This window comes from Rhinolophus ferrumequinum, chromosome 5 (genome assembly GCF_004115265.2).
Source record: "Rhinolophus ferrumequinum isolate MPI-CBG mRhiFer1 chromosome 5, mRhiFer1_v1.p, whole genome shotgun sequence".
Classification (NCBI taxonomy): Eukaryota; Metazoa; Chordata; class Mammalia; order Chiroptera; family Rhinolophidae; genus Rhinolophus; species Rhinolophus ferrumequinum.
Window position 1 is genome coordinate 50,992,397 of NC_046288.1, and position 16,466 is coordinate 51,008,862.

Consider the following 16,466-nt stretch of genomic DNA (forward strand, 5'->3'; position numbering starts at 1 on the left):
GATGAACCCAAAGAGACCCACACCAAGACACATCATAATTAAAATGCCAAAGGTTAAAGACAAACAGACAACCTTAAAAGCAGCAAGTGAAAAGGAATTAATTACATATGAGGGAGCTCCTATAAGAATATTAGATGATTTCTCAACAGAAACTTTACAGGCCAGAGGGGTTAGCATGAAATATTCAAACTGATGAACAGCTAGGACCTACAACCACGATTACTCTACACAGCAAGGCTATCATTTAGAATCAAAGGAGAGAGAAAGAGCCACTATGGAAAACAATATGGAGATTCCTCAAAAAATTAAAAATAGAACTAGTATATGACCTGTCCTGGGTGTTTATTTATCTGAAGAAATCCAAAACACTAATTTGAAAAGATTTGTTCACCCCTATGTTCATTGCAGCATTATTTATAATAGCCAAGATATGGAAGCAACCTAAGTGTCCACAGGAAGATGACTGACTAAGGAAGAAGTGGTACATATATACAACATAATACTGCTCAGCCATAAAAGGAGGAAATCTTACCATTTGCAACAATATGGATGGACCTAGAAGGTATTATGCTGAGTGAAATAAGTCAGACAGAGAAAGAGAAATACCATACAATTTTACTTATATGCAAAATCTAAAAAACAAAATAAATAAACAAACAAAGCAGAAACAAACTCATAGATACAGAGAACAAGTATGGGAGGGAGTTTAAGGAGATGGGTGAAAAAAGTGAAAGGGTTTAAGAAGTACAAATTGCCAGTTATAAAAACAGTCACAGGGATGTAAAGTACAGCATAGGGAATAAAGCCAATAATATTATAATAACTGTGAATGGTGTTGGATGAGTACTAGACTTATTGGGGTGATCACTTCATAAGGTATATAAATGTCTAATCACTATGTCATATGCCTGAAATTAATATAATATTGTATGTTAACTCTAACTGAAAAATAAATTCAAAAAGCATCAATGGTAGCCCATATTTCTCGAGCACTTTTGAGTTTGTAAGGTATATTTGTAAGAATTATTTTAATTGTGCACTCTGATTATCCTAGTATGTAATATTATAAGTTTTATAGCCCAACTTCAATGGAAAGTAAAGATTATTGCTCATAAATGGCCATGTCAAGATGTAGAACGTTAGTGCCAGTAGTGGAAGCAATCTATGGCAGATGTTCCAATTTACAAAGAGTATTTTATTGAAAGGGCTCTACATAAGACTTCACTGATTTTTACCTTCTAGGGGGTTATTTAAGAAACTGGCCACAGTAGTTCCTCCTTCCAAAGGCTCCTCCTTCCATGGCTGACCTGGGCACAGCAGTATGTGTACAGCGTGTTGTCGCCACCCAGTGGTAAATATGACACTTAAACCTGTGACTGGAATAAAAATCTCTTTAGGAGTGTAGGAAAAGTGGATTTGTAACATCCATTTAAGAACAATCATGAATCCGCTTTCACTCTCCATACACACACAAAACAACCTTTTGTATTCTTTTGACAAGTTTAAATGTTATATAATCAACGATTTTTCACATGGGCATGGCAATGCTCCTTTCCCCTCTTTTCTCTATTCACATCCCATAGTAATTTTCCTTCAATTAACAAAAACAAAACAAAACAAAAAAACAGAAACAATTATCCTAACCTCTCAATATCTGAAAAATCTAATGTGGATATGCAAATGACAGAGAATGCTCTTTCAACCTTTTTTATAAACACTTAAACATAAAATATATAGCACTTCTCCCAGTGGATGAAATATCTCTTCTCAGAGTCAGGAGAACAATTCAGAAGCACTCCACTCTGAGTTCTAACAGAGATAAATCTCACTGTTTATAGGGGTCACGTGATAGGAGTTGATAGTAACTAGATGTACAAGCTGGAAAACATAAATATATCATTTCCCCTTTTCTGTTGATGGGTGATCTTGCACATCACATCAGCCATGGAAATTTTCAAAACAGGTGTCTGCAAATTTGAATGCAGTTTAAAAATTCTGGGAGCTATGTATGGTTCGGGAGAATTTACCTGGAAATGAAGACTTTTCTGCATTTTAGACTTAATCTCCCCTTTCTTCTCCCTCCTTCCCCCCAGATTAGAGAACATTTCCAGGCACTAAATAAGTGAATGAATAAAAGAGTAGCTAAGCATTACTCATATAATTTTATGGTGCATGGGGAAAATATAAATATATATTTATCTGATGATTTATTAGGCTTGGGCCCCCGCATTTGAACATTCTGTATTAGAAATACACAAATCAAGAGGAAATAGTAAAAGACGTTATTCAGGTACAAAGTGGGAATAAAACAAAAACAAAACACCACCACACAGTCAACCCACAGAATCATGAAGATAAACAAACAAACAAACAAACAAAACAAAACCAATCATAAAAACCCCAGCAACTTGTTCTTGTTTTAAGCTACTAAGCTTTAGGGTGGTTTGTTAAATAGCAGTGAATAACCGAAATATACGATCACACCTGATAGTAAGTGCAGGAAGCAAATTGCACAACAATATTAATAATATGATCCCCACGTATGAGAAAAGGACATACTTTTTATATGTTTCAAGGAGCCAAATGCGTAGGAAAAAAACAGAGAATACAACTATACCTCTAATAGTGATTATCTCGGGAAGAGAATGCAATCGTAGCCAGGATTCTGTAACAGCACCATCAAACAAAAAATATATGAGCCACAAATGCAACCCATAAATGCAATCTGTAATTTTCTAGTAGCTGTATGAAAAAAAGTAAAAGGGAACAGGTGAAATTAAATTTAATAGTATATTTGAACAAACCAGGTATATACAAAAATATTATTTCAACATGTAATCAAGATGAAAAAAACACTATTAATTAGATATTTTACATTGCACTTATTGTACATCTTAATGTGGACTGGTTCAAGTGTTCAATATCTATATGAGGCCAGTGGAGAGAACAATGGACAGCATATGTCTATAGTTTCTATATTAATAGCCATTTTTGGAATTTTTTAGACTTAAAGTAATCCTTCTATTACCATTGTAATTTAAAATGAATAAATACATTATAAATTGAAAAAAGCAAAACTGGTTTAGGCTATTCAATCTGAATATAATTTTTTTAAAAAACTACAACATACTCACTGAGAAAAGTTTAGAAAAATCAAGACTAGAAAAAAAAAATCAAAATCAAAATGTCCTATCCAGAAAAAAACACTTCTAACATTTTGGAGAATTTTCTTACAGACTTTTTGCCATTAAGTATATATTATGTGTAACACAACCTCTATTTTGAGGAGTTTTATTGCTTCTATTGATAGCAAAGTGCTGTATCTGTCTGTGCTTGTATGTCCTTGGGTGCCCTGCTTATAGAAAATTGATCACAAAACTTTGAAGTTTGAAAGAAAATTATGATGAACTCTAGTCTCTTTGACTAGAAGAAATTTAGAAACTATGCATGAAAATTTACCCTCATTGGCTTTTCTCTTTATATTTAAGACATCCAAAATTGATGTGATGATCCTCCTTGGACTGCTGACTGGGTAGTTCCCCTCATTTAATGTTCAGGGGGGTGCGGTTGGAAAGTTGTTTAAGCCCCTGTGTTGACAGGCCATGGGGATGGGAGTTGGAGAGGAATTCTATGAAGCTGAGTCAGCCCGGGCTGAAGGTGTGTGGGGCTCAGACACTAAAATCTCTCCTTCACATTTCACTGTTTTGTTTGTTTTATGCTTTTTGTGAAGTAGAATAACAAACGGATTTTCGAAGGGCTAGGTTCCCATTTGTATCGAACATTACTGTTGCCTTATCTCCTTACCTCCAAACACACAAGTAGAGCCTTCCGTTTTTGTCCATAAAAGAGCAGCACTGAATCAAATGAAACACATGTTCCGAAAGGAACTGTTCCCAGCATCACACATTTTCCATAACTCAGGATTCCAGGGAGGAGAAATTAAAGGCAGAGGAGAGAAAGACCATTTCACACAAAGATAGCATTTAAATAGGTGGTTAGATACGCTCGGGCTTAGCAAGCTCTGGCAACCCACCCTTCCCCAATTAAAATGATCTCTTTTCATCAGAAAATCACTTTAAATAAATAAATAAATAAATAAATAAATAAATAAATAAATAAATATTTATGCCTCTAAAAGACTCCCACGAAATTCCAGTGATTGGGTTCAAGTGCAGACAAAAGCACTTGGATAAAGAATCAAAAGGCAAAAAAACCTGCAGAGATATGTATCCTTATGGCTCACATTATGAATGGCAGGGCTGGAACCTAACCCCCCAAATAAGGACTGGAGGTCTCATTTTGCTTTTACTTTGCTAACAGTTGCATCTTCCAACCAGAGAGCAATGAAGAGAACTATTTCTTTTGACTTAATTGGCTAAAAAGGAAAAGTTATTTGGCAATATGGTGATGGGACAGTGACAATGCCATCCTAGATGATTCCTTCCTAATCATTAAAGAAGAAACTGTAAGCACAATCAGACTTATATTCAAGCTTTAGAAGGGCTGATTTATTTAGGTTTCAAAAACATATGTTAAGAGTCTATAGCTATGCATACAAAAAAAGTTTAAGAGGGGAGGAATGTGTGAAGTATGAACCTGACAGTGGATTCCACAAACGCGTCTGTGAGGAAGAACAGGATGCACACCAGCTGTACCAGAACTCTGAAACCAGCCTTGTCACAGGTAGAACGGATGAGAGGAGAGCCCTACAATCAAGGATAGTACAAGAGAGTCTCAGGACCTAAAAGAACTGGGTCTCAAAGCTAAAATGGCGGCTTTAATGCTACGTCTCAAAGAAGAATAAAGGAAGAGAAAGAGCAGGTAAGGAAAGAGAATTATTCAATTCTCATGTTTCTTACATTTTTTAATAAGGAAAATCCTGGTAGATTAACACTGGATGGATGAAGCATTGTTAAGAAGTTGAATCCTAAGATAGGCCACAGGATGGTAAGATAGCAAGTGGCAAGTGTGAATGCTAGCAAGTATATTCTGGGATACTGAAAGAAGTGCGCTTGCGATTGTTGACAGCTTTAGGAAGGAGAGCGGTGTCTAAATGTGGAAATGAGCAATTATGACCCTTTTTTTTAAAGGGCAATGAGCTGGCTTGTCTTGTGTGACCTTCTTCCTCATGGTAGTGTGTTTATAACAGTGAGCAGGGGAGCCCTGCTCTGCATAAGGCTGAATTAGATCATCTTAGAGGCTCCATCCCAAATGAGAGGTTGCTATAAGCCAAATTCCACCAACCATTTTTAATTGAGATATAATTGACATTCAACATTATTTTAGTTTTAGGTATATGACATAATATACATACACACACACACACACACACACACACACACACACACACACACACACACACATATATATTGAAATCACCATGATAAATCTAGTTAACATCCATCACCATACATAGTTACCAATTTTTTCTTGCGATGAGAACTTTTAAGAACTACTCTTTTAGCAACTTCCAAATATACAATACAGTATTACTAACTATAGTCACCATGCTGTGCATTACATCCCTAGAACTTATTTATTCTATCACTGGAAGTTTATATCTTTTGACTACCTTCTCCCATTTTGCTCATCCCACACCCCCTACTTCTGACAATCACCAATCTGCTCTCTGTATCTATGAGGCTTTTTGTTGTTGTTTTTAAGATTCCACATCTAAATGAGATTATATGGTATTTGTCTTTCTCCGTATGACTTATTTCACTTACCATAATGCTCTCAAGGTCCATCCATGTTGTCACAAATGGCAAAATTTCTTCCTTTTTATGACTGAGTAATATTCCATTGTTTATATACACCACATTTTCTTTATTCATCCATCAGTAGACACTTACGTTGCTTCCAGGTCTTGACTATTTAAAATAATAGTGCAGTGAAAATGGGGGTTCATATATCTTTTCAAGTTGGTGTTTTTGTTTCCTTCAGATAGATACCCAGAAGTGGAATTGCTGGAGTATATGGTAGAACTATTTTTAATTTTTTGAGGAATCTCCATGTTGTTTTCCATAGTGGTTGAACCTATTTACATTCCCACCAACAGCATACAAGTGTTCCCTTTTCTCCACATCCTTGCCAGCACTTACTATCTTGTATCTTCTGATAGCCATTCTAACAGGTGTGAGGTAGTATCTCATTGTGGCTTTGATTTGCATTTTCCTGATGATTAGTGATGTTGAGCATTTTTGGAACATCACTAATCCATCACTATTGGCCATTTGGATGTCTTCTTTGGACAAATGTCTATCCAGTTCCTCTGACCATTTTTTAATGAGATTGTTCTTTTTGCTATTGACTTGTCTGAGTTCTTTATATATTTTGGGTATTAACCCCTTAGTTGATATATGGTTTGTAAAAATTTTATCCCATTCTGATATGTAGATGATGTAGTAAAGAATTGTACACTTGAAACCTATGTAATTTTACTAACCACTGTCACCCCAGTAAATTTTAATTAAAAAATTGAAATTAAAAAAATTATCCTATTCTGTTAACTTTTCATTTTGCTAATTGTTTCTTTTGCTGTGCAGAAGCTTTTAAGTTTGATTTAATACTGTTTGTTGATTTTTGCTTTTGGTGTTTGTTCTTTTGGTGTCATATCTAGAAAATCATTGCCAAGACCAATGTTGAGGAGCTTCTTTCCTACATTGTCATCTAAGAGTTTTATGGTATCAGGTGTGATGTTTAAGGATTTATCTACTTCAAGTTAATTTTTGTGAGTGGTGTAAGATGGAAGTTCAAATTCATGGTCTGCACATGTTTATCCAGTTTTCCCAATGCTATTTGTTGAAGAAACTATCCTTTCCCCATTGGGTGTCTTTGGCTTTTTTGTCAAATGTGAGTTGACTGTAAATGTGGGGTTTTGATTCTGGGCTCTCTATTCTGTTTTATTGATCCCTGTGTCTATTTTTACACCAATACCAAACTGTTTTTTATTACTATAGCTTTGTAGTATAGTTTTAAATCAGGAAATGTGATACCTCTGGCTTTGTTCCTTTTCCTCAGGATTGCTTTGGCTATTTGGGGCCTTTTGTGTTTCCATACAAATTCTAGGATTTTTTTTCTTGAACATTATTTCTTTTAGTTCTCATGGAACTCTTATCCAGTAGGTTTTATTATCCTTCTTCATCCAATGAATATCTAACCTAAATAGATTACATAATTTTATAAGGCAAAATCTCCAGTACAAGGCAGAGTCTAGATTCAAATTCAAGTTTGTCTGACTACAAGATCCACACTCTTCACCACTAAATGTGCTTCTTTCACAGCTCTTATCCCAGGCTGTGGCTAAGTCTGTTGAATTGCATTGTCTACAGCCTTTACAACCAAATTTACAACCAAATTCAGCACATCATATTAATACCTAAATTTGCATATTGCTTTACCATTTGCACAGCACTTTCACATCCATCATTGATTTTGGCTGATTCTCTGAATCAATTTGCAGGAACCTGAGCAACATTTACTCCGTGCATGGGTTAGAGTCTGTGAATATGGATATTAGTTCAATCAGCCTGAGTTAGAACTACAACTCTGACAAGGTCTGTGTGACATTGTATAACTCCCTGAATCTGTCTGGGTCACAGGTGTTTTGTATATTGTTAATATATATTAAATAATGTATGCAAGTTATGTATTTAGTTCAGTTATTGGCAATAGTAAGTACTCAGGAAATATCTAAGTGTCCAGATACACTGCTTTTGTCATTTATATTCCAAAGGGCAGATAAGATGTAAGTTGATCATGGCATTTGTACCCAAGGGAAATATAAACAAACTTCCATACAAAGATTGGTACACAAATGCTCATAGCAGTTTTATTTATAATAATAAAAATTGGAAGCAATCCAAATATCCAACAGCTGGTAAATGGATAAACAAATTGTACATCCCAACAATGGACTGCTACTCAGCAAAAAAAGGGAGAGAACTACAATATAAATAGTAACATAGATGAATCTGCAAAACATTGTGCTAAGTAGAAGAAGCTAGATTCAAAAGCTTCATGTTATTTGTATAACATTCTCAAAAAGGTAAAATTATAGGGACAGGCGATAGATAGTGTTTGCAAAATTAATGGGATGAAGGAAGGAGAATTACTGCCAAGGAACATGAAGAAACTTTTGTGGTGATGGGCATATTGTATATCTTGATTGTGATGGTGGTTAAATGACTACACACATTTGTCAAAACTCATTGAACTGTACACCTTTAAAAATATTTATTTTATTATATGCAAATTCTACCTCAGATAAATAAATAAATTCATAATTATATATCACTAATTACTACCTAAACTGCCTAAAATTTTAAAAGACTGATAATACCCAGTGTTTGTAAGCATATGGAGCAACTAGAACTCTTACACATCACTGAGAGGAACATAAATCGATACTATAACATTGAGGAACTTTTGGCCATATCTACTAAAGTAAAGATGTACAACCTATGACTCAGCAATCCATTTATAAATATGTGTTCAATAGAAATGCATGCACAAAAATGTTGATAGAAGCATTATTCAAAATAGCCAAATGCATATACAATCCAAATGTCCATCAACATAAGAACAGGTAAATAAGTTATGGCATAGTCTATAATGGGATACCAACAAAAATGAATTTCAACTATAACTACTCCCAACAAAATGAATGAATTTTACTAACATAATACCAAGTCATAAAGAAGTCAGATTCAATACAACGACAAAAAAAAAGGAGGAGAAGCACATAGTAGGACTTAAGAGCCCACCCACCATGTCTTGCCGGGACAAAATGTAGTTGCAAGAGGCACCTCCAAACCTTTACCACATGGTTAAAGAACAGCCACGATATTACTGAGCACCTGCCTGGTGTTCAAGGACAGTTCCTTGCCTCCCTGTTTGGCTCTTGTACTCTGCCTGTCCTCTCAAGATTTGCTTCAATCCTCCCTACACTGTCAAACTCCATTTTAAACTTAGGCAAACTTACCCAGTGTCTATCCCAAATGCCAAACTGGCTGTAGCCTTCTGAACCTTTCCCCTCTAATGCGGCCATGTTTCCTGTGTTCTGACCTTATTAACACAGATGCTCAGGTTTCCTGTCCCTATTTTCTTCTGTTCCCTCCACTGGCTTTCCCAGGCCTGCTCTCCCCACAGAGCCTGTGACACCAAAGTAGCTGGAAGCAGGAGGCATCTGGGACTGGGAGAAGCGTCTGCCCACTGTTTAACAAGATCAGTGCAGCCTCAAGGGTTATGGAGTCGTCCATGGGGGAAGTAGGTTGTGCTATTTATAATAATGCAGCCCTGTATTGAGCAGGCTATGTGCTAAGAAATTTACAAACACTGGCCCTCTGCATCCAAAACAATAGATCCCTTTTTTTTCTGATGAGAAAATAGACTGACAGTGGCCAAGTGCTCAAGTATTAAGTCACATCTAACTGGCTGAGTCAGAGCTCCAGTGTAAGGGTGTCTCACTCGCTGCAAGGCCATATGGAGTCCGCAGAGAAAGCTGTAAGTCACACAAAACCCTGCACTGCCCTCAGGAGGCACTCCCATTGCCCCATGCAGACAGCATTATCAATTCTTACTGCTAGGCAGAGTTCAGGCCTGGAGGCCTGCCAGCAGCTCAGTGTCCACTGCTCAGGGGTAAGAGCATTGGTTTGGGATCTGGTGAACTTTGGTTCAACTCCTTTGCTCTTGGGGTAAATCATTTCCTCTCTCTGAGTGTCAATTTCCTAATCCCTGTAGATAGTAATTCTTACTTCCGGGAGAATTTTAAGGATTAGATGCCATGATGGAGGTAAAAGATTTGGCACAGATTAAGCACCATACATAGTGGCCATTTACTGTGGGTAATCTCTATCTTCTACTCCCTACTTACTCTGGGAGAAGCGACTTCCTCAGCCTGAACCAAGAGACATGCTCACCCAGCAACAACCTCTGCACTTTCCTTGCTTCCTTTTCTCTTTGTTCATTACTAACTGGCTCTTCCACCTCTGTCACTGCCAGTTCTTTTGCTATCTCTTTCATTCTCTTGTGAAGGCCTGCCCCACTCCTCCCCTTCCAAAATTGACACCTTTCCCCCTGCCCTGCCTTTGTCAGGCTTTCCTCACCTTTCTCTTATTATCAAATTCTTCTCTAGGACCTTCCTTGTCAGAATGTCAACCAACTGTCATGCAGGATGTGCTGTGCTGCTATGTGCAAATCCTTGTGAGGAACACGAGGATGAGTAAGGCACAGGCCCCAGTATTTAGAGGATCACAGTCTAGTGTGGGAGAGAGACACACACTCCAGCCTGCCGTGCCCTAGCCTGTCCCACCCTCTCACCCTGGGGTGCACTGTCCTCCTCAGGCAATCCCCTCTACTGGTCACCAGGTTCTATGCCATTTTGCCAGGCTTGCATATTTTGTCACATGACTATTCAAAACACACGTGTCCTACGTCACATTAATGTTTTATCCTTTCCCAGATCTTAACTCGCTAATGTAATGAGTGAATTTTCTCCTGTGTACTCAGGTGACAGGGTTAGATGAGAGGATCCAGTCTTCTCTGGGATCTTCTCACTTGTCCAAGGTAGGAATTATGGATTTTTTAAAATAGCTTTATTCACAATAGTCAAGATATGCAAACAACCTAAATAGTCATCAACCAATGAATAGATAAAGAAAATGTAGTATATACATACAATAGCATGTTATTCAGCCTTGAAAAGAAGGAAATCCTGCCATATGTGAAAGCATGGATAAACTCAGAGGACATTATGCTAAGAAAAATAAGCCAATCACAGAAGAACAAATGCTGCATGATTTCACTAGAGGAGGGATCTAAAAATATCACTCTTAAAAGCAGACAACAGAATGAATGGTGGCTGCCAGGGGCTGGAGAGGAGGAAATGGGAAGCTGTTATCCAATGGGTGTAAAAGTTCAGTTATAAAAATGAATTAAGTTCTAGAGAACTTCTGTACGACATGTGCCTATAGTAAACAACACTGTATTGTGCACTTAAAAAATATGTTAAAAGTACAGATCTCATGTTAAATGTTCTTACCATAACAACAACAACAACAACAACAAAAATGGATGAGGAACCTTTTGGAGGTGATGGATACATCTCTTACCTTGATTGTGGGGAGATTTCATGGGTGTATGCATGTGTCCAAACTCATCAAATTATATACATTAAATACATGCAAGTTTTTGTGTGTGTGTCAATTATGCTTCAATAAAGCTTTTTGAAAAAAATCCAAAATCACTACCTTGGACAAGTCATTGCCCAGCTTGTCCATCAAATATTAACTGTCCTAAATGCAATGCGGTATCTTATATTGGACACTGAAACAAAAAAACGGACATCAGTGGAAAAGAAAGTCTGGAATTAATAGTAATGTACCAATGTTAGTTTCTAAGTTTTGACAAATGTACTATGGTAATGGAAGATGTTAACATTAGGGGAAACTGGATGAGGAGAATACAGGAACATCCTGTGCTATATTTATAATTTTTCTGTACATCTAAAATTATTCCAAAATAAAAATTATTCAAATAATGAATGCAAAAATTTTAAATTAACGTTCACTCTTTCCTTAGTTACAAATGAAAACTATTATAAACACAGGAGAATTGCAAGTATGTAACACAACAAAAAAGGAATCAACCAGCACTCTCTTGCTAAGCACAGTGTTTTATCTGAGCCTCCTCTACTGCCCCCATTCAAGGTCACCTACACGTGTGACACACAGAAGAAGCCTGCTCTATGGTACATGCTTCAGTACTCTCTGCAACTTTCCTTCTCATTATGAATATCTATCTATCTATCTATCTATCTATCTATCTATCTATCTATCTATCTATCTATCTATCTGCCAAAAAGGAGAACTTGTCAATATAAATGGCTTCCTAATTTATCCAATGAAATAGGAACATTGGTTTGCAATTATCTTTAAAAAGATAAAGAGAACAGATAAATTCCCACAATGTCCGCACTGTCTCCCAAATTACTAGATATCAGCCAATCTAAAGACATGTTGTTACTTTTCAGCTTTCCTTTACACAATGCAGAGACTTAGTTATTTAGCTAACGCTTAACTGAGCACTTGGGGACATGCCTCCTTGATGCTTAGCCCAGCTTCTCTTTCTAGGAAATTTAGAAAACCTTTATCAAATCTAAGTTTCATAAAGACCTGCTGTAACAGTTGTCAAACCATCTCTTTTTACTGCAACGATCTGCCTGAAGTCTGTTGTCAGTGAAGAGGACAATCTTTGTTCCTGTTCAGTATGGAAATATTAAGGGTCTTGCCAAAGAGAATTCATGTGAGAAACAGAATAGTTTTGCCACTGAGACAAGCTTAAAGAGGCACAAAACCAGGTTTTGTGCAGTGCTACCCAATAGAATTATAATGTGAGCCACATATGTAATTTAAAATGTTCTGGTAGCTACATTGAAAAGAGTAAGAAGAAATAGGTGAAATAAATATTAATAGCCCTGATCTATTTGAAATGTTATCATTTCACAGTGTAATCAACAATAAGAATTATTAATTAGATATTTTAGTATTTTTGGTACTAAGTCTTTAAAATCCCATGTATATGTTACATGGAAGGGCACATTTCATGTCAGACTAGCCACATTTCATGTGGTTAAGCCTGGTACACAGGGCTTCCCTAAACATGTTAAATGTTAAAAACTTTAGAACAGGTTTAGAATGCATGTCTAAGTATCTCCATCACATTTCCCAGTTTATCGTGGTGCATAGGGTTTGAAAGAGCTTTAGCTCCACTTTTTGAGGTAATCCTTGTTAGCTGTGTTAGGAATGCAGGTGTGGTTACAACACAGGTCTTGCCTCAAACAGACTTGGGGTAGACTCCTGACAGCATTACCACGTGATGTGAGGAATATTATATAACCTCTTGAAACCTTAGCTTTGCCCTATATGACAATAATAATATCAAATAACATCTACCTCAAAGAGTTGTGAAAATTATGCAAGATAATCCATATAAAGTACTTAATACAGCACTGACTCTGATTTAAAAACAAGTATTTGAAAGCAAGTATTTAAAAACAATTTTTTAAAAACATGCTATTATTGTGTTATTATTATCTGGCTGAGTTAAAACCATCTTCCCTGATACCTATTAGACATCTCAGTGGAGCATATGAGAACAAAATCAGGAGTGGGTAATTCCCAAAGAAGATGCCATCTAGGCCTTTTTTGCTCAGGGATCCAATGCAAGATACCACACTGCATTTAGGACAGTTAACATTTCATGGACAAGCTGGGAGATGACATAGATTTATGTGCTCAAGTCTGCATTTTAGATATAAATGTATAGAAGTTAAGACTGGGGTTAAGATTTTTACATCAAGTCTATACTTATGAACATGCTGATTTGACTCAGGTGAAAAGAGAATTTGACACACAGTCATGTCTTCTTTGAATTAGGTTTGAGTCAGGATTGGGTGGATATTGGCTATTTGGAGCTTTGAAAAACTTTCTTTACAAGGAGGCACATGCCAGAATAACATTTTAGGTCCCCTTTCTCAGGATTAAATTAGCTGGGATGGCATGTGGAACAAAGTTCACAATAGATGATCAATTTTCATTACTGTATAATGCAGCACACAGGAGAGGAAACAAATTTTCATTTCAAATTAAAATGTTGATTGTTCTCTGTTGGACTGTCCTTCCCAACTTTCTGCCTTGCTGAAGATCTCGACTTAATACTTTCTCAGGGAGACTCATCCTGACCGCCCTATCTCGCGCTCTGGAGTGCCCTGCTTATCATTACCACAGTGTTTTATAAAGCACTAGTCAACAATCATAAATGTATGCACATATTGTAAGAAATCTCTCCACCTATTTTCTATCTTTGCTGAAAATAATAGAGTGTCTGGGACTGGTAGCCTGTTTGTTACCAAGGCAACAAGGATACATGTGCTGCCATGAGTAGTGTGGCAGAGCAACCTGTGTCCCTTGGTTCTGACAGAATTACTGCAAACTGTGCTCAAACAAACCAGCTGTATCATTATTTTCTAGTAATGAGATGAGAAAGGTCCCCGTAGGTCTTCATAAAGGAAATACAACAGAGCCATAGTTACACAGCCAGAGGTATGTCTCCCTATAATGGCCTCAGCCCTCTCCAAGGAAAGGTACAACCACATAGAGTGTAGATACCGTTTACACAGAGGTTAGGAATCAATGTCAGAATCTGGGGTGGAGATTGCTGTTCATAACCGGATACGCATTTTCTCTCTCTTTGGATATTAACTAACCCCTCTCCCTACATTTTCTACACCCTCTTGCCGTGAGAAGTGATCAATGCATCTAGACTATTGTCTGGGACTCACGGAAATGGTTTTATGGAGGGAGCACACAGCTAGCATGTGCCCATGTTTGCCTTACCTCCCTTTCCTCTTGTTTTCTGCCTGGACAATGGATTCGATGTCTGGAAACACAGAAGCCATTTGAATGACTGGAACTTCAAGAACCATCTTGGACAAGTGATGACTTCAAGAAGAGTAGCCACATATTAAGGAAGATGGAACTACAAGGTGGAACAAGCCTAGGTCCATAATGACACCAGGGAGCTTCCATACCAACTATGGATTGTTGAATTCTTTAATGTGAGGGAGAAATAAGTCTCTTATTAACTGTGTAAAGCAAATTCCCAACTGATACAAAGTGTACAATGAAAATCTCAAGATGCCAAAATTACCTTAGAATATTCTTTAAATTCCCCCCACCCCCCATAAAATACAGTAAAGTAGTGTGGCATAGTTCCTGAATGGGTTACAGGCATGTGGAGATGTTGAGCCTTTAATTTGGGGGACAAGTCAAGAAAACAGACTAAATAAGGCTCCATCCTTGCATTGTTTTAAACTAGTATTTATCCTTCAGAAATTGTCTATATTGCTTTCAGAGACTGCAATTCAGAAATTAAAAATCATGTGTGGCCTGAAAGAAAAATACTGGGGAGCACCAGTGTATAAAACCCTGATAGCTTACAGCATATGTATATGTACTATGTGTGTGCATATATGGAATTACTATGGCTGAATTCATCTTCACTTTTCACAGGCAATTTTATGACTTTAACTGTATTAATGTTTCTTTATAATTTTTAATTAACATTTCAATTCTTTTCAAGGCTGTTGAACAAGTTATCAGCATAAGCATCCTAACTACTAGAACAGGCTGATTTGGATATCTTTAAAATCATTCACACTCTTAAGTTTCTTGTCCTACGTTTTGAATGAGTTAAGTTTGATTATATCTACATGGTATGTGTTCTTTTAGCAGAATTGTGGGGAGGAGTATTAATATGATGAAAATTGCTATTTATTTTCTATCTCTTTCTTTTGCACTTGATCCAACTCTATCACACGTCTAACACTAAGAAAAGTCACTGCTGCCATGTGGTTTTGTCAAGCTGTGGGTAAATGGAGCTCTGAGAAGAATGACAGGTGGAGAAGTTTTGGAACTCAGATTTTCTCTAAGGAATGTTACCACGTTGCTAAGCTATGCAGTGTAACTTAACAACCAGGGAACCACATAGGCTCCTTGGAGCAAGAGTGGGAGAATCTGGAGGGAGACAACTATATTCTTTTGGAAGCATTAGAAATTAGGCTGTCTCTGCCAATTAAAACTTCCCATCTCAAGTGCAAAAATTTAAGGACATCTAGAACAACTTAGCATAGACCCATTATGATGTTTGGAGGATATCAACAGCCTTGAGTTCTTGTCAACCAGATCACCTTCTTTCAAATCTGTCCTCAGGTACAATTTTAAATTCATTACTAAAATAATTCTCAAAAATTTTAGGTATAATTTAGTTAATGGACCTCAAGTTCATCTTCTTTTAAAGACTATGTAAAAGTCAAATAAGTCTGCTTTGAGGAAATGGGGTATTCTCTTTCAAAGTAAATTATCTATTTTTGAGGAGATCATACAAATAAAATATGCTAAGTTTATGGGATAAAGACATTTATTCTGTGGAAAACATTTAACTTCATTTAATAAATACTTACTGAGCATATATTGTGGAAAATTGGACTACATCATCGCCTGTTTGATAATTACATCCCACTGAGAGAACTGGAAAATACACACAGAAAAGTAAAAATAAATAAATAAATAATGTCAATGAGTGACACACACTATGAAGACAGTTTAAGGAGGGTGAGGGATAGAGAGTGATCGAGGCTGGGAGGATGGTGGGAAGTCCTTTAGAGAAGAGTAAGGAAGCCCTTTGGAGAAAGTCTCCTTTAGACAGAGCGGGGAAGAAGGCATGGGAAGGTCTGACTGGCGTGCAGTCTAGGGTAAGGGATTTGCAAATACAAAATGGTTCGGCCTTCATCAAAATAATAATATTTACATCCCTAGGAATTCAAAGTAACTTTCAGCTGTTCATTGATCAGATGTAGTATTCTCCTTTTGTAAGTATAAATTTAACATATGTGCTATTTTGGACCC